Source organism: Protopterus annectens, chromosome 1.part2 (assembly GCF_019279795.1).
Source record: "Protopterus annectens isolate FY-2018-M chromosome 1.part2, PAN1.0, whole genome shotgun sequence".
Taxonomy (NCBI): domain Eukaryota; kingdom Metazoa; phylum Chordata; order Ceratodontiformes; family Protopteridae; genus Protopterus; species Protopterus annectens.
The window spans coordinates 1,107,065,222-1,107,089,941 of record NC_056727.1 but is presented as its reverse complement, the minus strand read 5'-3'; the positions used below and the strand labels follow the sequence as shown (position 1 = coordinate 1,107,089,941).

The following is a 24,720-nucleotide window of genomic DNA, read 5'->3' as shown; positions in this document are numbered from 1 at the left end:
CTTTTTATCCAAATCCCCAGAATAAAGGGGAGAGACTTCTGCACTCTTTGGACATGCACAGGCAGCTACACTTCTGCTTGGACAAAAAAAAAGCTTTCAGAAAGACACTGCAACTTTTTATGGCATATGCTGCAGGATCTCAAGGAAAGGCTATTTCAAAGCAGACTATTTCAAAATTGATAGGACACTGCATTCGTTTCTGCTATGCACAGCATGGCAAATCAGTGCCTAAGAATATTAGGCCACATTCTACCATGGCAACGGCCACATCAGCAGCCTTTCTCAGGAGTACCAACCAAGGAAATTTTGGAGGCTGCAACTTGGAGTTCAGTGCACACTTTTTTACCAAGCACCATCACTTACCTCTTTACTCTAAATCCAGAGCAGGCTTTGCCACTGCAGTTCTGCAGGGCCTCATAGCCACTCCTAATCCTATTGAGACCCAACCGCCCGACCTCAGCTTTGGGATTCAACCCAAATGTAATGACTGCAACAGTGAAACACGATGAACATAGTACAGTTGTATACCTACCATAAATGTAGATGTTCAAGTGTATTCACTGTTGCAGTCCAGGTTACCCAACCACCATCCCCCTTTCTTTGCTGGGACTTGTATAGTACAGTTGTATACCTACCATAAATGTAGATGTTCAAGTGTATTCACTGTTGCAGTCCAGGTTACCCAACCACCATCCCCCTTTCTTTGCTGGGACTTATCTATACTTCTCTATCCTGTACAATCTATGTGGTGTATTTGCTTGTAGATGAAGGTATTGTTTATTTTACTGTGTTTTTTATAAGCAATGTGTATTGCCTACCTTCTTGGGGGCACCTGACATCTGGGGCAAGAAAAACTGAAGAAAATGGCGTCTGCTGCATCTTGTTCTACCCCTGGCGCACTGACGTCAGGGAAGAGGCGACAGCAACAGACACCGGACCAGGACTTTGGAATTCAGGCCAACTACGGGTAGACTACCAGCAGGTACGGGTAGACTACCAGCAGGATAACCGAAGTGTAATGACTGCAACAGTGAATACACTCTAACATCTACATTTATGGTAGGTACACAACTGTACTTTTTCTGTCCTAATCCACAAAACAAAGAGAAGAAGATTCTTTATTGCCTGGATGTTCCCAGACAATTTGAGATTTTATCTGGACAAAATGAAGGATTTCAGGAAATCTAAAATTTGTCTTGTGAAAGTAAGCAAAAAGTTCTCCTAGATACCGGGTGCCCCGATTCTAGATGGCTTTCCTATTGTATTCATTACTGCAAGTCTAGGTGTGGCAAAAATCCACCTGTGAATGTGAGGGCTCACTTTACTAGGACAGTTCTACAACTGTGGCCTTTTGGAAATTGGAAGACTCTAGGTCCTGTTCTGGAAGCAACTTATTGGTCCTCAAATCATATTTCTCCCAAGCATTTCAATCAGAGTTCTGTTTCCAGGGCCAGAGCTGGCTTCGCTGTGATTGTACTTAAGGGCAGTGTGGACTGTGGTCCTTTTCTATCCACACTTTTCTTCCTGAGCTTTGACAGTTGTCCCATGTGTAATACCTACTGCAGCAGTAATCTAATGAACATAGTATATTTGCGTAGTTTACTTACCCTAGGGGTATACAAGTGAATAGATCACTGTTGCAGTACTCGCACCCCCCCCCCTTCTTCCATCCCCCTCATTATTCACTTTCCTGGTTGGAGTGAAGAATCTTCCTTTGTTCTTCTCTGCTATGACTTTACTCAGAGCCTTAGACTTTAGCCTTGTATTTTGAGTAGGAATGTGCTTTGGCATGTCCATACAGGTTTGCCTGTGAACTGTCTATTCTATTCACCTTTTATCAAAAATGAAATACTGAAAACTGTAAGCTGAAAAATCTAACAAAAACACACTACTTTTTTCTCCAGTGGGCAAGCCCCTCTGCTATCCCCCTCAGTGTGGGCAATAAGCCCCTCCCTGAAACTACATATACCAACTGCACTGTCTCGACACAGTAAAGAAAAGAAAACCCTAGAAAGTGTACAGTTCAGTACATTGTGGCAGAACTCATCACAGCATTAAATCCTGGCACTTAAGCTGCTTGACCTGTAGTTCAAAAGAAACCCATAGGTAAGCAAGTCTATACATCATCTTACACTAGCATACTGTGGATGTATGTTGTCCTTTGCAGGATATGCCCCATACTTAATGGCTAAAGTGTACTGTTATGGTGAGTAAAACTACTTGACTGTACTTTTTACACTTGTGACTTTGCTGCATTCTGCATGTAAATCTATTATGTGAGGAAACCTTTCATCACTGCTGCAGAAGCTTAAACTGAGTGGGTTATATACTGCATAGGATACAACAGCCAGTCCTCTTCCATGCTCCCAAACAGTTTAATACTCTGCTCTGAGACTTTTGAAAGTAGATGGTCAGTTTGTGCCATTCCTTTGGGCAGAAGAGTTCTCTTTGGGGGAAAAAAGGTCCATTAAAAAAAAATTGCTCAACACTTTCCTGTTTAGGAAAGTTTTAAAGCTCGGAGTTTGTGTTTTAACAGACTGTTACAAGATAGTATTGTACCTTTAAACAAGGGAGCACTTTTTTTCTGTAGAGTTAAGTTGTTTAAGCGAAAACCTTTTAAATTTTTTTGTAGACATTTTTTTACTTTTTGGAAGTGTCTAAGTGTGTTCATGTGCTTTTTATTGTTTGTGAAAAAAAGTGATTAAGACACTACATTTTTACTGGCTTTTGTTGCTTGTTTTCCTTGGTAAAGTGGCAGCATTTCTGGCTTGACTATGAAAGAAACTCTGTTCCACAGTTGATCCTTTCAGCCACAAAAAGAGGGGAAAAAGTTAAATCGTCTTCCCCATCGTAACAGGCTAGCAGTTTTCCTCCGCTGCAGGGGAGTCACTGTGCTGTGGCCATTTGTTGAACCCCTCAGACCACTCCTGTTTTACTGCAGATCCCTCTAGCACCTGTAATCACAACGAACTGGGGATAGCCACATCTTCTGAGGCTGTTGTGGTCCCTTCAGTGGGCAAGGCAGAATCACTCGTCTGACCTGGGAAGAGAGGAACAAGGAAGGCTTTCCTGTTTTCAGATTGTTGTGCTCATCACTAGGGAAGCTGTTACAGCCATTTTTAACACTGCTGGCCCCATTTTCTGTAACAAAAAAAGAAAACTAAATGTATTTACTGTTCCTCAAATTTACTTGAGAGTAATTTACTGGGTCTGCTTCAGTGTTTGTTTTTGATCCTTCTTGCTTTCTGGTAAAAGAGAATGTACCTGTTTTCCTGGAGATTCAAGATTCTGAATCTGGACAGGAAGATGGAGACAGATGCAGGTTTTCTCTGCTGTTTTCTGATTCAGACTCAGAAGAGAGCTTAGTTTCTTATTCTCCTTTTGAGGTTCCTCTCTCTCTGAGACTGTTTCCGGAATGTCCGTGTTTTCATTTGGAGGAAACGGAGGTTTCTCGGTCCCTCAAAATTTTGAGTGGTTACAGAAGGAATTTCCTGAACCTTCACCAGTTACTCCAGTTCAGGCAGCTTTGGAAGATGTATGCATCTGCATGTTTTCCTGATGGCCAGCTTGCTACAAATAAGACGGGGAAAAAAAATCCAGTCTTGTATACCAAATCTAACACAGCAGCTATAATTTTCATTAATCCTACTGCTGCAAAACCGTTAATTCCTGTCCTACTCTGTGTGTGAGGATGGGACATTTATTATGATCTCTCAGGGCGAGTGAGCTCTTGCACAAGCTGAGATTCCAAGAGAACATGCAAGTCCTTTTTGACTCCTTCACACACAATTGTATTCTTGAGGTGTCAGCTGGACACCTCAGTTCAGAGAGCTTTTCTTCCACAGGAAAAAATAGATCTATATCTTTATCTGTTTCTAAGGTTTTCCACTGTGACTTTAGTCATAACAGTGGAATACTTCAGGTTTTTGGTTCTCATGGCATCTTTGATTCTCATAACCCCACAAGTCTCTGCCTGAGAAATTTACAATGGTATCTGAAGATGTCTGTTCATAGGTTCATATTAGGCTATCTGCCCTAGGGAATTTATAAGCCTAGCCAGAATGTGTTTGGCTTTTGCCACCCATTTTAAATTAATTTTGCTATGCCCTTTTTTGAAGTTAGTATACTGTGCCTCTGTCTAACAGTGACACAGAAGTGATACCCGGGGTAAACCTACGATCTCCCATCCACTCATCAAGATTCCTCTTGAAGAGAGTCAATGAGGGACTCTGCCTAACCTGGACTGGGATTTTATTCCAGAGTGAGGGGAGCCTCTGGGTTATGAATCTGTCCCTCCAGCATGTCCTATTTATTTCAGTGCTGAGGTTCAAGTCTCTCGAGCGTGTAGCTCGATGGGATTTGGATTTTCTGAGGTGCAGCATGTCCATTAATTCCGGGTTGGACATGGCTTTATACGTCAGGCACAGATCGCCTCTGAACAGGCGGTATGCCACTGAGTAGAGCTGGAGTTTCTTTAACCGGGCAGCATATGGCATCTGTTTGAGCCCTTTGATCCTCTTGGTGAGGTACTTTTGGGGTCTTTCCAGTTGCTGCAGGTGTCTGGTAAGGTACATCCCAAAAGGGGCATTGTACTCAATTATGGGCCTGATGAGTAAAGAGGCACGATGACATCTCCTGATCTAGATGTGAATCCCTTCATGATTAGGTGGGCTATATAAAATGTTTTTCTAACCACTTTGGCCACATGGTTGTCAAATGAGAGATTGCTATCAACTTGGGTCCCCAGGTCCCGAATTACTTCTTCTGTACTTAATGGATTACCACCTATGTGGTAATTTGTGGGCACTTTGTTTTTGCCAAAGGGGATGGCTATACACTTTTTGACGTTTAGCTTGAGGCCATGGCTCTGGCACCAGTTGTCTGTTTCTATGAGGCCCTTTTGGAGGATGCTTGTGTCGGCTGGAGAGTCGATTATGGCGCCCAGTTTGCAGTCATCTGCGAACTTGGTCAGCCACAATCCTTCCGTGTTGGCCTGTACCTCCGAGAAATATATACCGAACGAGAGGTCCCAGGACTGAGCCTTGTGGGACGCCACTTGGAACTGGTTTGGAGTCTGACATGGCTCCAGCAATTCTAACCATGTGGGTTCTGTCCTTGAGCAACCCATCTAGTAACATAGGGGTTTATATTTAAGCTGGTGAGCTTATCTATAATGCCCGAGTGGGGTATTGTATCGAAGGCTTTTGCGAGGTCCAGGTAGGCTGTGGACCACCTTCCCCTCGTCAATGGCCTTGGTGACGGTTTCAAAGAAATCAACCAGTTTTAAGAGGCAGGATCTGCCCTTAACAAAGCCGAACTGGGTAGGATCCAGTGTCTGTAGGTCCCCAATATCTTTATTTATGAGGTCCATGATGATCCTTTCCATAGCTTTGCAGACCAAGCTAGTCAGGCTTATGGGGCGATAGTTTCCAGGATCTGTTGAGGCACCACCTTTGTGGAGAGGGACCACAGTTGCTGTACGCCACTCTTTGGGTACATATCCTGTAGTAAGGCTGAGATTGAACAGTAGTTTTATGTTTGGGTTTAGCTCTTCTTGGCGTTCATGTAGGATGCAGCCCGGGACACCGTCTGGTCTCATTGCTGCTGTGTTTTTGCTTTGGAGAGGCGGCTCTTACCTGAGCATCTGAGATGTCAGGGGCAGCACTCTGCTGGGATAGATATTTGCCCTTTGGTGGGAGGGGTTTGCGCTGAACCTGTCAGCTAGGATGTTGGCAATGTCTGTGGGTTCGGTGTATTTTTTGTCATTTTGGACTAATTCTGAGCATATCTGGGAATTACCACCCAGGTTCCCAACATAACTAAAGAAAGCCTTGTGATTATCCTTAGTGTCCTGTGCAATTTTTCTCTCGAAGCTGGCCTTAGACGATTTTGAGTGCCCGTAGTTTTGCTAATACTGATCAGAGATGCCTTCCCTTTTTGGAATTTTGCTCCATTTAGTAGCTTCCTCCTTCTATTGTATTGTTTGTTTATGGCTGGGGTCCACCAGACAGGACGTCTGCCTTTGGAGGATTGGGTCTTGGTTTTATTTGGGATCGCATGATCCATGCATTCCTGAAGGTGTTCATAGAATGCGTTTATAAAGGATTCTGCGGTCTGGGCCGTATTTTCCACAGGCCCGGGGGCTTTGAAGGATTCCACCTCGGTTTTGAGGAGTGTGAAATTTGCTTTAGAGAAGTTTTTCACTGTGGTTTTCTGGGCAGGGGGTGGTGTTGGGATGTGAATATCCAGTGAGATTAGTTTATGGTCTGATCTTACCAGTGAGGGATACACTTCTGGTCTGGAGCATAGAGTCCCCATGTTGGTGATGATCAGGTCCAGTACGTTTTCCCCTCTTGTGGGAGTGGTAACAAGTTGTTCCATAGCATTTGAGTTTATAAATTCTAGGAACCTTTGGGCTAGGGTGTTGGAGCTAGAGTAATGCTCCCAGTCTATGTTTGGGTAGTTGAAGTCGCCCAATATAATGGTGTTTGGAGAGACCTTCATGTTTTCCAGTGTTCTCAGGAAGGCCGAGTGGAGTTCCTGGGTTAGGGAGGGTGGTCTGTAGCAGGCTATAAACTGGAAGGCAGTTTTACCCACTGTTAGTTGCACATGGATAGTGTCTGATGCTTCGTGCTGTGCCACCAACCTGGAGGTATGGGTATCTTTCACGAATATTGATACTCCCCCTCCTTTTGTGGGTCGGTCCAAGTTTTGGGGCCGAAAAGCATGGTATGAGGTATAACCTGGTAGTGCTGGGGTGCTCTCTGGAGCCTTGAACCAAGTTTCTGTTACTGCACAGATATCGATGTTCTCCATGCTAAGGAGAGTTTTGAGTGCGTGCATCTTGAGGTTTAGACTTCTGGCGTTGAGTAGCATTACTTAGTTTCTTATCCCTTGTGATACCTATGGAGGTGAGTTTGTCTTTTGAGCCTTGCCTAAAAAAGGCACTATGGGGGTAGCAAGAGCCTTTGCCAATATCCGAAAGCCCAGGGCTGACAGGTGCAAGCTGTCCCTAGCGAAGCATCGTGGCTTGTCGAGCATGTCATCTCAGGCTGACAGGCATTGGATCCCCTTTGAAAGACACCAATCCTTAAGCCAATTGTTGAAATTGATCATCTTGTCTTCTTATTGTGGCATCATTTTTGGTGAGGGTAAGATGCTACTCAAGGTCAGGGTCATACCGGCCTGGGCCACATGCTCAGAGAGCTTCTCTGTCTTTTCATGTAGTCCAGGGAGGTACGTCTCAGGTCATTCACACCAGCATGGACAATGACTGAGTCATATTTGTACTTGCCTTGGAGTGACTTGAGTGCTTGTGTTATGTGGCGGATGCTAGCGCCCGACAGGCAGCTCACCGTGACCTTCTCCTTGTTCAGCCTGGTGAGCGGGACGTCAGTGTGCCTGACGATAGTCACCTATTACAAGTGTATCAGGTGTGTTGTTTAGCCTTAAGGGCTGTGACTGTTCGGCACACTGGCTTTGTGAGCTATGTGTTGCACGTGTTTTGTTTTGGGGTAGCGGTTGCTTGGGTGTCTGCTTTGGAGGTCTCTGCTGCTTAGGCAGATTTTTATTTAGAGCCTCCGAGTATGTTTTTGTGTGTTTGGTTTGCTGTCGTGGTAGGTCTATGTGAGACTGGAATTGTACTGAGTGTGGTTTCCTTCTCCTCCTGACTGGTTACGCCAGTACTGAGTTGAGAGCTTAGCCTCCAGTTTGGCTATATGGATGCATCTCTCACATGTGTTGGAATTTGTTGGGAGGAGGAGAGGGTTGTCTGTGTACATGAGGCAGTTGTAACATTGCCTCAAGATTCCCAGATTCACCAGCTGGACCGGAGAGAAGATTGACAACTGACCTTTGGACATGCTAGAATAGTATTGGGAATTCCTTTATAATTGAAAAAAAAGGGCCAATGGGGAACAAGGTACTCGAGGACTTTGTGAGAGTGTAGTGCTTTTAATTTTTTAGTGCTGACTTATATAATTGTTTTAGTGAGCAAGTGCCTTTAGTGAGCAAGTGTCAGGTAACTTAAATGCAATGTGTTACAGGTAACTTAAATGCAAAAACGACAAACAGTAACTTTCTTTTAAGTGAAACAAGGAAAAGAGTACAGTAAGCAATGCAGATATCACTAGGGATCCACAGAAGCGCTGAAAAGCCACGTTTTAGGTGGTATTAGCGTTTCAGGGAAATAACAAGCAAACAACAAGCATACAAACAGAGCTAGATTCAGCAGGCCTGGATCTAGTCTATGCTACAGCAAACAAGGTGTACCAATTTCAGTAAGAAACAGTTAACAAGAAATTCCCAGCTCAGAAGGGCAGAGTCCAGCTTCACCTCCCACAAGAGTGCAGACCACAAACCTTCTTAATGTAAAATAACTGGCCTGAAGCCCAAGTGCTTTAACCAGAACTAATACACTTTTAGAATAACCAACACTGTATCCTCAATCAGCAGTTCCCAACTTAGAAGGATGTAAGCTACCTGTCCTGCCACCACAGTGCAGGCCACAAACCTTCCTAATGTAAAACAACTGGTCTGAAGCCCAAGTGCTTAATCCAAAAGACTTAGAATGATAGCTACACTTAAATCAAGTTACTACCAAGCAGTAATAAATACAATTGAATACTTTGAAGAATGCCTGGATTAGTGCTCAAGTTATACAAACAAAGCTAGATTCAGCAGGCCTGTATCTAGTCTACGCTACAGCAAACGAGGTGTACCAATTTCAGTAAGAAGCAGTTCAAATATGCAGGCACTATAAGCCTTTAACCAGAAATTCCCAGCTCAGAAGGGCAGAGTCCAGCCTCTCCTTCCACAAGAGTGCAGACCACGAACCCTTTTAGTGTAAAATAACTGGTCTGAAGCCCAAGTGCTTAAACTAAAAGGCTTAGAATGAGTTGCACCAAGAAGTAATAAATACAACTGAGTACTTTTAAGATGACGCAAAAGCAAAATAAAGTAGGAAGTAACACAAATACGGTAAAAGCAGATATTTTTTTTTTCCCAGAAAAGTAGCAAAAACAGTAGTAAAAACAATTCACGTGCAGTGCAAGCTGGCACACTTGAGTATGTAGCAATATTAGTCCACACGTAATTTGAAAAAACGTAATTAAATTAAAAAGGACTTGAAAGCAAGTGCAGAAAGGGTTTATTAGGTAGAATGCGGTAAAGAGATGGGACTGGGGGAAGTGTCCTAGATCAAATCTACGGTGGGGCGGGCACTGCAAAAACCACCAAATTTAAACTACAACCAAGAACAGGGAGGGGGGGGTGGGGAAGACAGTTTCAACAGAGCTAGATATGAGGAATCAGTCCAAATTTTAAAACCACAAAAAGTGCAGAAAATATACTTAAATCAGCTTATGTCCAGTTGCTGTATGCAGACAAATCTCCGTAACCAGCAACTCTATTTAAAATGTCTCTCCTTCGTTCTTGCTCTTAGGGATCGGAGCCGATCCTCGGCTCAGACTCTGCCATCTTCAATAGCTCAAGAGCTGTTTACTGGCTTGAGGCTACCCCTTATCCCATAATGCCTAGCGATAGCTACCCAGATCTCGTTTGCCGCTTCAGCTGCGAGGTGTCGTTTTTCTGGCTCAGGCTTGTATAGAATTTTTTGTGTAAATTTCTTCTAGATTTTATCTCTTCTAGTGCTTTATTATTAGTGATAGTTTTGTTTCTGTGGTAGATAATTGTTTATTCTATAGTATCCCTCCTTTTGTAGAACTCGTTTAACTTGGAGTTCTCCCCCACCCCTCCCCCTTCATTCTTGGTTAGCCGTTTAACTTACAGGCTTTCCTACTGCTTTTTTCTTATAGGCTAGCTGTTTAAATTAGAGGCTTTCCTATTACCTTCTTAAAAAAAAAAAAAAAAAAAAAAAACCCTTTATCTAGGCGTGTTTTTTGTTCTTGTAGAACTGAATATTGCTCTTTTTTATTGTTGGCTAAATTGGTTGGTTTCCTTCTACAGTAAAGTATGTCAAAGGAATCTAAGGTTTCTGGGTTTAAGAAGTGTGACTCATGCTGTCAAAAAATGTCTGACAGATTGGCACACTTCTTGCGTCTATTGTTTAGGCGCTGTGCACCTGCAGGACTCTTGTTCTGTTTGCCATGCCTTTAGTCCAAGAGTCCCGCAGGAGCGTAAGAATAAGTTGATTCTTGGGGGTCTTTTAAAATGCCAGGATACACCGGCCAAGAGCTCTCAGCCAGTGAAATCCCCTAAATCCACTAAGACGTGGGCTCCAATTTCGGAGACTACTTAGGTACAGGATTTACCTTCTATGTCTGTTCCAGCTGGCACTGACAAGACAACCTCCCCGCCAGCTCCATCAGAGGCTTCGGAGCTGTCGCGGAGCCACAAGAGGCTGAGGTCCCTTCCTTAGAGTTGGTGCATTCGGCTCCTCAGTCTCCTTTACTTCAGACCAAGTGTAGTCCCCGATCCTCTCACTCCTCTCTATCCTCTAGGCTGTCGGATCTTGATGTGGAGAGAGTAGTCGGTAGGTTACTAAAGTCGCAGGCACTAGCTAAATTGTTGTCCAGCCCTCCTCAACTGGTATCTGCTCCGTCCACTTCCCTTAATGTTCCTCCTCCGACTCCAATGAGTTCAGAGTTGGAGTTCATTGGGGTTCGAGTAGTGGAACCGTAGACTCAGATAACTCTATCTCCTTCAGTTCCGACGTCTGCTCAGATTCCCTTCGTGGTACCTTCCATCTGGCCGCCGTGGCTCCCTCGTCAGCTCCGAGGGGGTGAGTGGCATCGGACCCTTGTCTGACCCCGTTCTCCCTCTCGGAGCTTCGGCGCAGGTGAGCTCGCCTCCAACATCGGCCTCGGAGCCATCCCCCTCGGCACGGAGAAAGATTCCTATTTCTTCGGAACCGGAGCTTTCTCTGCCTCGAGGCAGCGATGCCTTTGAGGTCATGCGGAGTGTGCTGTCCCCTGAGTCAGCTCCACTACCAGCCCCAGTGGCTCCGCCCCCCGTAGTGCCTGTGCCAACCTCTGCTCCTCCTCCAGACCCCAAGCGTAGGGAACCGATGCTCCAGGACACCCCATTGGGTGTTTCCTCTTCTTCCGAGGCCTCCCCTCATCACTCAGAAGAACCCCCTCGGAAGAAGTGCAAGAAGAAGCACATTGGCTCCCCTGAGTCTGTCACTCCTGATGCAGACCTAGATGGAATCGGAAGGGTCCCCGAGATCCCCCTCTGAAGAGGTTTCCTTTTCGGACATCCTGGAAATGCTTAGGCAGACGGGGAACTGGAATCCCCTAGCCCCCGCAGAGGATGTCTGTATTCCTGGATGCTTTTGGTTCCCGACCTTCCACCTCCTGGATTTCTCCGCCTTTCGATCCCCTTATGACAGTGGTGGCTCGAAAGGCTTGGTCAGCTCCGGATACAGTGGAACCAACTCCAAGGTGACCTGGTAAATTCATTACAGCACCCCAGGATAAGCAATTCCTTTCAGAAGGTGTTCCTGTTGATGCCATGGTGGTAGCAGCAGCCACCAAAAAAGAGTTGGCGGAGACAACTTCGTCTGTCCATCCTCCTAACAAGGAGTCTAGGATGATGGACAGATATGGGAAGCGAATGTTTGCTTCAGCGACCTTCTCTGAGGTCACTGAACTACCTATGTCATTTTACCCGACTTCAAAGGGATCTCCTTAAAGAGCTCTGAGATGCCCTTCAAGATCCAACAGCTGAGGGAGCACAAGCCAAAGTAGCTTCCCAGCTAGCGACGCTTAATTCTGTTAACTCCTCCATGAGGCTCATTTCCTATGCAGCTGATGGGGCGAATAGAGCCGCAGGTACGGGTGTGACCCTTAGGAGGCATGCGTGGATGCGGCTGTGTAACTTTGCAGAATCCTTTCGAGCATTCTTCACCAACACCCCCTTTGGTTCCTTTCTTTTTGGACCACAGGTGAAAGGCACTTTGACTAGATGTGAGCAAGAAGGCAAGACTCTGCAGTGGGAGTCTGTTTTTCCACTCCCTCTAGACCTTACCCCAAGGGTCAGAAGACTGGGAAGATGTGGTTCCATAAATCTCAGGGAGCCTTGCATGACACACGTAGTGATTTTTCCTCCAGAGGCAGAGGGGTAAACAACAATAATAGACGCCGCCCTCGTGGCAGAAGGGGGTCTGCGGAACTTGGGCAACAGAGAATCTTTCTCTGAGCCCTTCCAGCATCCCTGAAGGGTTGCCCGGCTGCTCACCTCTGGAGGCAGTTGGGAGAAGACTTTCCCTGTACCCAAAAGCCTGGCAAAGTTTAACCCAAGAAAAATGGGTACAGTCATTATATCCAAAGGTTACAAAATTCCCTTCCATCAACCTTCCTTACAGTGAAGGAAGACCCTTCCAGATGTTCCACCCAATCTGAAAGAGTAAGCAGTAATAGAAGTGTCAAAACTGCTAGAAAAAGAGCCATCCAGGAAGTCCTGGCAGACCAGCACAGATCCGGAACTTACTCAAGGTTCTTTTTAGTACCAAAAAAGACGGGACTGGAGACCGATTCTGGATCTCAGCAGACTAAACGGGTCTGTACAAAGAACAAAGTTTCGGATGGTCACGCTACAGTCCATTCTACCCTTTCTGGGTCAGGACAATTGGATGTGCTCTATAGATCTTCAGGACGCATACTACCATATTGAGATGGACAGGTGCTCCAGAAGATTTCTTCGTTTCCGGCTGGGGGCCAGTCATCTGTTCAGAGCTCTGCCCTTTGGTCTCACCACAGCCCCCAGGGTGTTCACCAAATGTATGGCAGTGGTCATGACTCACCTGCGATGTCAAGAATTCCAGGTGTTTCTGTATCTAGACTACTGGCTCCTCACTGCTACCACCAGGCATAAACTCCTGCAAGCGCGAGACTAAACAATCACAATCTGCTCCCAGCTAGGAATTACAATAAATTTTGAAAAATCTGCCTTGTTGCCCTGTCAATCTATCACTTGCATAGGAGCAGACTTGGACACAAGGGATACGTTTGCAAGGCTACCACTAGAAAGGGTGTCCGCAATTTGTCTGCAAGTAGATTCTGATGCAGAGCAAAAGGATTCAAGTCAGGTATGTCCTTCAAACTCTGGGTTCCATGGCAGCAGCCATTCTTCTAATCTCACTAGCACGCTTTCATATGAGAATTCTTCAGTGGCTTCTGTTCACGCAGTGATCTTTCCAAGAGCTACCCATGACTCACATGATCCTGATCATGGATGCATGCAAAAGACATCTTTCTTGGTGGATGGTCTCCCCACTAATTGCTCAGGGCAGACCTTTCATTCAACCCCCTCCGGTAGCCACAGTGATGACAGATGCCTCCCTGATAGGGTGGGGGGGCATTATCTGGGCAGGACAATCCAAGGCACTTGGCAACCTCACGAGTACCATCTGCACATAAATGTCCTGGAAATGAGAGCCGTGCTGTTGGCATTGCAGGCCCTTCAAGACTCTCTTCCTTCTGGGACAATTGCTATTCAAACGGACAACATGTCAGTGGTGTGGTACATCAACAAGCAGGGTGGAACCAGATCCTGCCCCCTGTGTCGAGAACCACTCAGACTTTGGCAGTGGGCGATTTCCTCCCAACGTTTTCTGATTGCGACGCACATCCCTGGGTGATCCAGTGTCATAGCGGACAGGCTCAGCAGAGCTATCCTCATGCCTCATGAGTGGTCTCTGAATCAGGAAGTTGCGGATCTTATTTTCCGCAAATGGGGACAGCCTTGCTGCGATCTTTTTGCCACCCCCTTCAATAGCAAATACAGCAACTACTTCTCCCTTCTGCTTCCAGGCCACATACCCAGAGACGCTCTAGTCCATGATTGGCCTCAGGGACTTTTTATCCTTTTCCTCCCGTTTCCTCTGATACCGAAACTCTTGCAGAAAGCAAAGTCGTTTGGTTGCAAAATGATCCTCATTGCCCCCTACTGGCCTCGACAGATATGGTTCCCGTTCCTGCACCATTACCTTCTCTATCAACCCTGGACTCTGGACCCAATTCCAGATGATCTGATTCATCAGTCAGGCGAGTTGCATCAATCCCTCCAAACTCTCCAGCTCACAGCTTGGTTGCTCCACTTCCAACCTTATCCAGGCTTCCCAGCATTTCCCCAGCAGTACATGCGATTATAGTCTCTTCTCACAAGTCTACACGAGGAAAACTTATGCCAGCAAATGGAAACCATTTTCTTGTTGGGCGAAGTCTAGGAATGTGGATCCCTTTTCAGCCCCAGTCCACGAAATTCTGGAATTCCTAGCACAACTGTTTCACTCCGGTCCGCTTCCACTACGATCAGGGTACAATTAGCGGCCATTTCTAACTTTCATGTTGGTTTGTCAAATTCTAACATTGTCTCATAAGCTCTGTAAAGCTTTTTTGAGAGGGACAACTCTTCTTAGGCCTCTAGTGAGAGATCCCTCTCCTCCTTGGGACCTTAGTTTAGTCCTAACTTTCTTAATTCTGCCCCCTTTTGAACCAGAAGCTTCCTGCTCCATCAGGTTTCTATCTTGGCAGACACGTTCTGGTAGCTATTACTTCAGCCAGACGTGTCTCCGAACTTCAGGCGCTATGTGTTCGTCCTCCCTACTTGGTTTTTCATAAGGACAGGGTTGCTCTGAGGACTAATCCTTGGTTTCTTCCTAAAGTCTGCTCAGTAAATAATTTAAACCAATCTATAGATCTTCCTGTGTTTTTCCCTAATCATACCAACAAGGCAGAGTACAAACTGCACCAGTTGGACGTTCATAGACCATTGCATTTTTACCTGCACAGAGCTAAAGAAACAAGGAAGTCTGACCAGTTATTCCTTTCTTATGCCTTAGGCAAACAAGGTCTCCCAGTTTCCAAGGTAACCTTGTGTAGATGGTTGTCGCACACTATTACTTTCATTTACCAGTTAAGGAACAAAGAGTTACCTGTTAAACCGAAAGGTCATTCTACTAGGGCCTTGGCCACCTCTGTAGCCTTCCAGTCTAGGTTGCCCATGAATTCTATCTGTGCAAGTGCCATGTGGGCAAACCCTCATACCTTTATTTCTCATTACAAATTGGATATGGTCTCCAGGAACTGACTTTGGTTCCACTGTTCTTAAGAGTCTGTTCCACTGAGCCACCCAGGATATTAGGTGCTAGGGATGCTGTCCCAACCAGCAAGAACGAAGGCGAGATAGACAACTTAACATAAAGAAGTTATGTACCTACCATAACGTTCCATGTTAGTTGTCTTCATCTTGCCTTCCTTCTTGTGTCCCACCCTCCTTCCCCCTCTCCTTGTGGACCGAGAGGAGTTCCTGTTTCACTGGCTGTGTTCTCTTGTTTTTCTTCTATTGACTTAGAGAATATGGCAGGTATAGTCAACTTATTTTTTTGACTGGTTTATTCTCTTATATCTGGAGTTAGCTATTTCAAACAAGATCTGGGTAGCTATCGCTAGGCATTGTGGGATAAGGGGTAGCCTCTAGCCAGTAAATGGCTCTCGAGCTATTGAAGATGGCTGAGTTGAAGCCGAGGATTGGCTCCGATCCCAACCAGCAAGAAGGAAGGTGAGATGAAGACAACATGGAACGTTATGGTAGGTACATAACTTCTTTTTTTTGTCCCAGCTTCAACATCCCTTGTCTTTTCAAATCCCAGTGCTGAGGTTTGTCAGGAAAATTGCTTGGGAATGGCAAATATCCCTAAATTAGGGTCTCCCCTTCTCCTTTCCTGTTCCAAAGCAGTTGTCCCCCTCGGATGCTTCAGACTTTGTTGGGGAGCGGTTTCAGGAGACTTGACAGTGCAAGGTATGTGGGACATCTAGGACAGAGGCAGTCGCATAAGAGATGCTTTCACTGATCAAGACACTGATTTATCGAGTCATGTTTTATCCCCAGGACCTCTTCAAGTTGTTTAAGACTGTCCTACAATCATGTGGTACATCTCCAAGCAGGAGGAGGAAGGTCATACCCCCTTTGCAGGCTAGCCATGTTAGCCTGGGATATAGCTTTATAAGCATCCCATGCACATTGTACAAGGTATGATATTAACCTCCGGCTAATGCCTGTTGAGAGTTTGCATGTTCTCCCTCTGTCTTTGTGGGGTTCCTCCCACCTCTGAAAAACATGCTGTGTTTCCATCCCAAACTTTCTCAAGATTGGAGCTGTGGGCAGCCGCACAGACTTGACATGGTACCCTATAGGGGGAAGAGTTGAATAGACCATCTGCTTTGGCCATGTACTGTGGTGTGCAGTGTTAATATAGGAGAACATGGATCAGACTGCACACTGGCAAGGCTAGTCACTGGATGGTGCACAATATAGCTTTAGGTGATTGTCATGTTGACTAATGTCGCTGAATGGGGGTGGGTATTTTTCATAGATAAGTGAGTTGAGGACCAGGCCTACTACAAACTATGCCAGAGTCCCTTGCTAATGGTGGAAGGGGGGGTGTATGTGCCCACCATGGAGCCCAGCAGCCCTGGGTCAATAAGCTACTGGCTGTCCAGTGTCCAGTTGCCCAGCTTGAATTACTAGGGATAGCTCTCTGGTTTTATGTCCAGCTTTCACTCAAATCAACCTGCCAAATGTGGGCTAAAAATTGCTACTTTAGGAGTAGGTTCACTGGATGGAGCTTGGGAGTGGATGACATAAGGAGGATGTTGGATAATTCTAAATGTCCAGGAGACAAGATGAAAGGGTAGTGTAGCAAAGCCAATTGGATTGGGATCCATATTCTTCTTAGGAGGAGGGTAGGTTAGAAATTGTGTCGGAATTGTGGTGAGGGAGAAGCTTCAGAGGGCTGTGAGGGATGTTATCAGAATTGGTGACACTCAGTGCAGTCAGATTTCATCCTGATAGGACAGTATTCATAATCTGAGCCTGTGCCCCACAGTAGGGTTGTAACAGTGAGTATCAGAGTGCATTCAGACAACAGTTGCAGGACCTACTAGATAAAACAGGACAATATGAATTGATGGTAATGGGTGACCTGAATGCACATATTGCGACAGGCAGAACAGGATATGAGGACTGCCTGGGTCCATATGGGTGTGGAAGCAGGAATGAAGGAGATGCCATTCTACACTTCTGTCTGGCAAATGGCTTGATAAGCCAATGCATGGTTCAGAAAGCGACTCATAAGATCACATACAACAGTGGCAGACGTGCAACTTGGATAGACTTTCTCCTAGTAAGGAAAGAGCAGTGGATAAAATCAGTGATTGCAGAGTCATTCCCAGTGAAACAGTTGGCCCACAGCGTAAACCAGTGGTTGCCAAAATTGGCTGCAAGTAGTGGTTAGAGAAGGGTTTAAGGTCAACAGACCAGGCTGAAGACCTGAAAATTAACTGGAGGGAAAGCACAACAGTTAATGGAATTACTCTGGGCTCTAGCACCCAATTAGACGAGGAAATAGGTGGAACTGAAGAATGACCATCTCAAAACAGCATGTGTTGAGGACTAAGAACAGATATGCAGCCGAGACCGGTATGGAAATGAGGTACATAAGGAAAGCTGGGGGTGGAATGCAGCAGTCCAGGAAGATAGCAAAAGGAGTGCAAAGAAAGTGGGAGATAAAAAAAAAATAAGAGGCTAAGAAAGGAGTTGCAATAACAAAAAGGGCATCAGGCACTATACCAGCTTCTGGAAGGTTACTCAGATGGCACAAAGAAGCTATCAGGTTGCAAGGCAAAGATAAAAGGCAGATGCCCTTCATAAGGAAAGCCCGCAATAGCCTGCCCACCAGTCCACAGGACATCAAAGGTAGATGGAAGAAGTGCTTCCTGCAGCATCTGAATGAAGAAACCCCCACAGAAGCTGTATTGAGCAAGACAGCTGTATTATTGAGGAGGCCACCATAAAAGTAGTAAGAGTAGCACTAAGGAAAACTAAGTCAGGGAAAACAGCAGGCTGAGATGGGAAAACAGCAGATGCGGTCAAGATGTTGGGTGAGAGAGAGGGGAGAGATGGCTCCTGAGGGTACTTTCAGCAGTATGGAGAGAGATGTGTAGAGGCATATCCCAGATGACTGGAAAATAGGCTTAATAGTGGCAGTGTTAAAGAACAAAAGGGGGATGTTCACAACTGTGGTCAGTACTGAGATATTAAACTCCTGTCATATTGCACAAAAGTTCTGGAGAGGGTGATAAATTAATTTGCAGAGTAGTTGAAAATAAGATGGGAGATGTGCAGTTCAGATTCAAAGTCCAACTTGGACATTCCTAGACCTGGAGAAAGCATTTGACAAGGTTCCAAGAAAGTTGATTTGGGCAATCCTGTGGTGGTTTGAAGTCCAAGAAACATTGGTAGAATTAGTGCAAGCTACGCGCAAGCACCCATTGACTAAAGTGCAAACAGTGGTTAGTCTCACAGCAGTGTTCCTAGTGGGAGTGGATGTGCATCAAGGTTCAGCTCCAAGCCCACTGCTGTTCATACTGGTGATGGACTACATTAGCAAACAGGTAGGTGGGGAGAAATGAAGTTGTATGCAGATATGGCATTACAGGCAGACACTGAGCAAGAACTTTAGCAAAGGATAGGGGAATGGAATGCAAAAATGAAGGCACATGGGGTGAAACTGAGTACAGATAAGATGGTTGTAATGGCAGCAAATGGGGAAATAGAAGCTGAGAATTGAGAATTGGGATAGAAAGGAAAATAGTGGAACAGGTTAATAGCCTCACGTATCTGGGAGGGGTGGTGAATGGAAGTCTAAGGCTAAATCTAGAATCAGACTGGATGCAGCCAACTGGCACAGTGTTTCAGGTGTAGTGACAGAAGAATGCCAACTAGGTTGAAAATGTGTACAAAACAATGGTGCGACCAGTACTGCTTTTGGTTAAAAAAAAAAAAAGGCAGTAAAGGCAGAGCAGTTGAGGAAGCTAAATGTGATGGAGATGAAGTGCCTGAGACTGGGGGTAGAATGCACACTGTGTTACAGGTGAAGAAATAAGGACATGAGAGCAGAAGCCAAAGTAACTCCAGTTGCAGTGTAGATAAAAAAAAAAAAAAAAACAGATTACTTTGGTAAAAAGACAATCTGGTGAAGATTTGGGACAGACAGGAAGAAGATAAGAGGAAACGAGGGTATAAAGTAGAGAGGTAGGCAGGCTGTGAGAAGACCTGCTACTGTCGGGCATTAGTGTTGAAGGTAGAAGAGTGGCATTGAATAGAGATGGTGACAGTTGACACCCAGACCTCATGTAGAAAGAGTGGCATCTTGGAGCAATCTCACTGTACAGGTCTCCTTCATTCTGTCAGAGCAATATTGTGCGGCAGGCAAACTGTGACAGGGCAGATGTTCTTCATGTTTCACTGTTGCAGTCATTACATTTGGGTTAACTGCCTGCCGGTAGCCCTCAGCCGGCCTGAATATCATTCTTGGATTCCTGCGTCGGATGCGCCCTCTTCTTCCATGACGTCAGGTCGTCAGGGGTATAAAACATGCAGCAGATGCTATTACATCAGTCTTTCTTGCCACGCGGTGCCCGAAGCAGAAGCAGTTCGCAAGTGCTGGTCGGCAGACTCCTGAAATTTTCTTTTTCGAGTTTCAGAACCAAAGTCCTCAAAAAAAGCTAAGTACCCCGCTGGGGATCATTTTCTTAACAGATGACAGTAAAAGTTAACAATTGTCTTACCTGTGGAAAGCTAATACCTCATAAAGATTTTCATTCGTACTGGGTGCACCTTCGTTGAAGGTTGTGCGTTAGGGCTGGCAACTCGGCATGTAAAAATCAACTGCCAATCAGCGGACCGGAGTTCCGCTGTGGCGACCCCTGGCCGGGAAAAGCCAAAAGACACAACAACAACTACATTCCTTGCTTGGGCCCAGACTACGACGTCCCTCGCTGTTGGTTTTGTACCTTATTCAACCCCCAAACTATTTGTCGTCTATTTTTGCAGCAGATTATTTTGGTACTCTGTAAACTATCCAGAAATGGCTTTGGTAAGCCATCCGACTACCGATGTTCCGAAAAAAACGTAAGGATAAAAAACAGACTGCATAGGTCCAAAACTGCCAACGACGCTTCCATTAAGCTAGTCACCAGTTCGCTGGTACTCTGGTGCTTTCGCAGCCCCTGATACCAGCTACTTCAGATTCGCAGGCCTCTACTGAGACCCATTCGGAGTCCGGTATACCGCGAGATGCTTCTTCGGCTATGGAACCTGTGGATGTCTATCTTGGATGGGTCTGGAGAGGCTGTGCAGGCACCGGCTTCTGAGGGTGTATTCAGGCCTACAGATTTGTATTTTAAGCAGACGCAATCTTCTTAATCCAAGCCTAAAACTCGACCCACACCTAGAAAACAGACATCCAAACCGCATGGACAGGCCCATATGCCTAAAAAAACATATGCTTAGAATGGCTGAAGACCTTGTTACTTTAATTAGGGGAAGTCCGCCTTCCCCCTCTGAGGCCTAGAACTGCTTTTCCTTCTAATTCTTCTGATCAGGATTCTGATATTTGTTTCTTCTCATTACCAGGATTTGCCCTTATTTACCTATGAGGATTCTGATGCAGAGGATTCCATTCCCTCTGCTTCCCCTCATGAAGATTTTTCTTTTCATGAAACCTTGCACACTCTTAGGGAGCATTTCCGCTGGGAAAGCCAGGATTACTCTTGACTCCAAAAAGAGGCTTAGAGAATTCTTACTTCTTCCTCAACACAGGCCTTTAGCTGTCCTTCATGTTCTGGACGTTGTAGATGATGCCTTCTTGGAATCTAGCCTGTCCGCAGACACTTTACCTCCAACTCCCAGAAAACCTGACTGGTATTAGAGTACCTGACTCTCATAAGTTCCTCTTCAATAATCCTACTGCGGATCCAGAGACCATTTCCCCAAGGACCAAAGGGCATTAAGGCTATTGCTGCCAAAAATCCTCCCCCTTCTGATAGAGATTCTAGGGCCCTGGACAGATTAGATAAGAAGGTATACACTTCTGCTACGTTGGCCATTGGTTTCATATGTTAAAGTACCAGCAACATATTATGGGGCTTCTTAAACAGAAAATGATGTTGGTTCCTGACTGTGCTGAACACAAAGAATTACAGGATTTAATGCATTCTGCTGAACAAGTTGGTAAAGATATTTTGCAATGTGGTTTTGACTCTTTAGAAGCATCTTGCAGAGCTGCTGTTACTGGGTCTGTACTTAGAAGGCATGCTTGGCTTAAGGAGCAAAACTTGCCAGATCATGTTTAAGCTAAATTACTGGATGCTCCCTTAGACCAAGACCGCCTGTTTGACAACAAAGCAGAAAAAGTCCTTAAAAAGATGGAGGAAAAAGCTAAACCTATGCAAACTTTTAAAGATTTCCTGCAAGTACAGCCTCCTAGATTTGGTAGGCATTGGCCTTCTAAGAATTGGTCCTTTACAGTGTATTCCAGGCCTTCAGTCCAAACCCAGGAACAGCAGACCACCAAGATTGCAGTCTCTAGGCTGCACACAGGCCTAAGCAGTGGGGGGCTTCCACTTACAAAGCTGGAAGTAAGATGACACCCTATGGAAAAATGTCAAAATGACTTAACCTTAACCCTTCCAAGCCCTGCTCAACTGCCTGCTCCCTTAGGAGGAAAGCTTGCCTTGCATGCAAAAAACTGGGAATTCATTACCCAGGACAAATGGGCTTTATAGTTTTCCAAGGATACAGATTCCACTTCCACACCTTACCAACCCCAAACAGTTGGCCAGACCTACCCCCAAATCAGTGGGCAGAGACTCAACAGCAGGTTCTCTCCCTTCTAAGTATCAGGGCTATTAAACCTGTCCCAGCGTAAGAAAGGGGACAAGGTTTTTAGTCAAGACTTTTCCTGGTACCCAGAAAAGACAGCTCCTGGCGTCCTATCCTGGACCTCTCTATTCTAAACACCTTTTTGCTAATAGCAGAATGCTAACACTTCAACAGCTGCTCCCTATGCTGGGCAAAGATGCCTGGTTGGCAACCTTAGACTTGAAGCCTACCTTCACATTCCAATAAGGGAATCTTGCAGGAAATACCTACGCTTCAGAGCAGGCTCAATGCACTATCAGTTCTCTGCAGTTCCCTTTGGCTTATCTACTGTGCCCAGGGTATTCACAGAGTGTCTAGCTCCAGCCATTGCATTTTGCATGCAGAGAAATATTCAAATATACCCATACCTGGACGATTGTCTGATTCAGGCAGAAAGCCGGGACTTGCTATTAAAGCATCTGGCATTTGTAAAGAAACTTCTTACCTCGCTGGGGTACACCATAAACAAAAAGAAATCTCATCTGGTACTCTGCCAACAGATTGTATTCCTGGGAGCAATGGGAGCAAGCTTGAACACAACTTCCCAGATGGTTTACCTCATGCCAGAGAAACAAATTTGACAGCCTACTTCAAACTACTGGCCACAAAGACCGAGCTATCTGCAAGGAAAGTTTTGCAAGCCCTGGGGTTCATAGCCTCTTGCATTCTACTAATTCCATATGCAAGACTGCATATGAGGAAACTACAATGGTATCTAAAAAGCCTATGGTGCCAACATTCTCAGGACCTGGAAACAATGGTTCCTATCATTCCTTGTCTAAAGACAGAGTTCCTTTGGTGGCAGAGGCCTACCACCTCAGCAAGGGGCTACCTTTCAGTCTACCCCTGCTGCCCAAACCCTAGCAAACACATCAGACTATGCATGGGGGGCTCACTTGGCCAGGGCAGTGCATTCAGGGCAAATGGAACCAGAGTCAGATGCACCTGCATATCAACCAGAAAGAAATGTTAGCTGTTCAGAATTCCCTGACAGCCTTCAAGGACCACATCCTTCGAGGACAATTATTAGTAAAGACACACCACAGTTTGTGGTACATAAACAAGCAAGGGGGAACCCACTCGTACCCTCTCTGCAGACTAGCCATGGCTCTGTGGAACACGGCCTTGAGCTACCAAGTGCACCTACAAGCTCAATTTCTGCCAGGCAAGCTAAATTCACTGGCAGACTAAGCAGAAATCTCATGGACCCACACAAATGGAAACCTGGAACCAAAAATATTCAACCTCTTGAACAAATGGGGGACTCAAGAAATAACCTGTTTGCCTCCCCCCAGAACTACCAATTGAAGAAATTCTGCACAAGGACTCCCCACAGTCAAGTTTGGAAAGTGGATGCCCTGACCTTTACCTAGGAAAGCTTTGTTTATGCCTTTCCCCCTTCTGCCTCTCCTTTTGAAGGTTCTGCTAAAGATCAAACAGGACAAAGGACAATACTGATTACACCAGACTGGCCATGCCAACATTGCTACCCCCTTTTGCTCAGTATGATACTGTTGGAGCCATGGCACCTACCTCAGACACCTTCCCTGCTGTACCAGCAGGCGTGCCAGATTATGCACCCTCAGCTTTAAACCCTGAACCTTGCAAGCCTGGCTGAATCCCTTGAGCTCTCCTATAGCATCCCTCAGTAAGCAGGTGCTAGATGTTATTCTGGAAGCAAAGAGGCCTAGCATTAGAAAATCTTATGCTGAAAAGTGGAAAAGATACTGTTCCTGGAGCCAAACTCAGGGGATGGGCACAACAGTGCCCAGCTTACCTCATATTCTTCAGTACTTAACAGAACTGCTCCACAAGGGCCTATCCTTCTCATCAATTAAAATTCATGCCTCTGCCATTTCAGCACATTTATAATGCTGAACAACCCCTCTTCTCTCACTCCCTGCTAAAGCAGTTCCTCAGAGGGGCCAAAAATTTAAGAGCCAACCCCCCCCCCCCACCACCAATGTGAGCCCCTACTCCAGCCTGGGACCTTAACTTTATATTGGAAAAGCTCACTCTCTCCCTCCATTTGAACCAGCTGCAACTGCAGAGTTGAAATTCCTTTCTTGGAAAACAGGCTTCCTTCTAGCCATCACTTCAGCAAGAAGAGTGTCTGAATTAAAGGCCCTCATGGCAGTGGAGCCCTTCATTATCTTCCATGCAGACAGGGTTTCCCTCAGGATTAATCCTGCCTTTATGCCCAAGGTGGTTGGTGTGGCCCTAAATTGGTCCATTCATCTGCCTACTTTTTTCCCTAATCCACAAAACAAAGGTGAACGAATACTGCACTCTGGACGTGCACAGGCAACTTTAGATTTTATTTGGACAGGACCAAGCCTCTCAGAAAATATGAACAGCTGCTAGTTGGCTTTGCTGCAGGGGCAGAGGGGAATGCCATTTCAAAGCAAACCATTTCTAAATGGATAGCCCATTGCATTCATTTCTGCTATAAGCACCATGGAAAAACTACCCCATAGGGGATAAGATCCACCAGGGCTGCATCTACCGCTACAGCCTTCCTCAGAGGAGTCCCCCACTAGGGACACCCTAGAGGCTGCTACCTGGAGCTCTGTACATACCTTCACCAAGCATTACCACATGCCTATTTTTTTCTAAATCCAGAGCTGGTTTTGCCTCTGCAGTCTTGCAGGGCTTAATAGCTGGTCCTAATGCTCTCTAAATTCCTCCTCCCTTCTTTGGGAATCAACCCAAATGTAATGACTACAACAGTGAAACACTAAGAACATAGTACAGTTGTGTACACTTAACATAAATGTAGATGTTAGTGTATTCACTGTTGCAGTCCTGGTTACCCTCCCTCCAGCCCCTTGACTTCTCTTGGCTTTACCTTCCTTCTTGTTTAGTGTATTTGAGCTTTCTGGTGTATTTGCTTTTTGTTGGAGTAACCGAACATATAGCTTCCCATTATGGGGGCACCTGACATCTGGGGCAAGAAAAACTGATGTAATGGCATTGGTTGCATGTTTTATACCC

The 24,720-nt window shown here is 45.5% G+C and overlaps 1 protein-coding gene across 1 annotated transcript in view; it reads left to right on the top strand.

The window, feature by feature from the left end:
* The window catches only part of RCC1 (regulator of chromosome condensation 1), a 498,237-nt gene that overhangs the window by 368,609 nt on the left and 104,908 nt on the right, over positions 1–24,720 (top strand). The gene's annotated exons all lie outside the window — the stretch shown is intronic.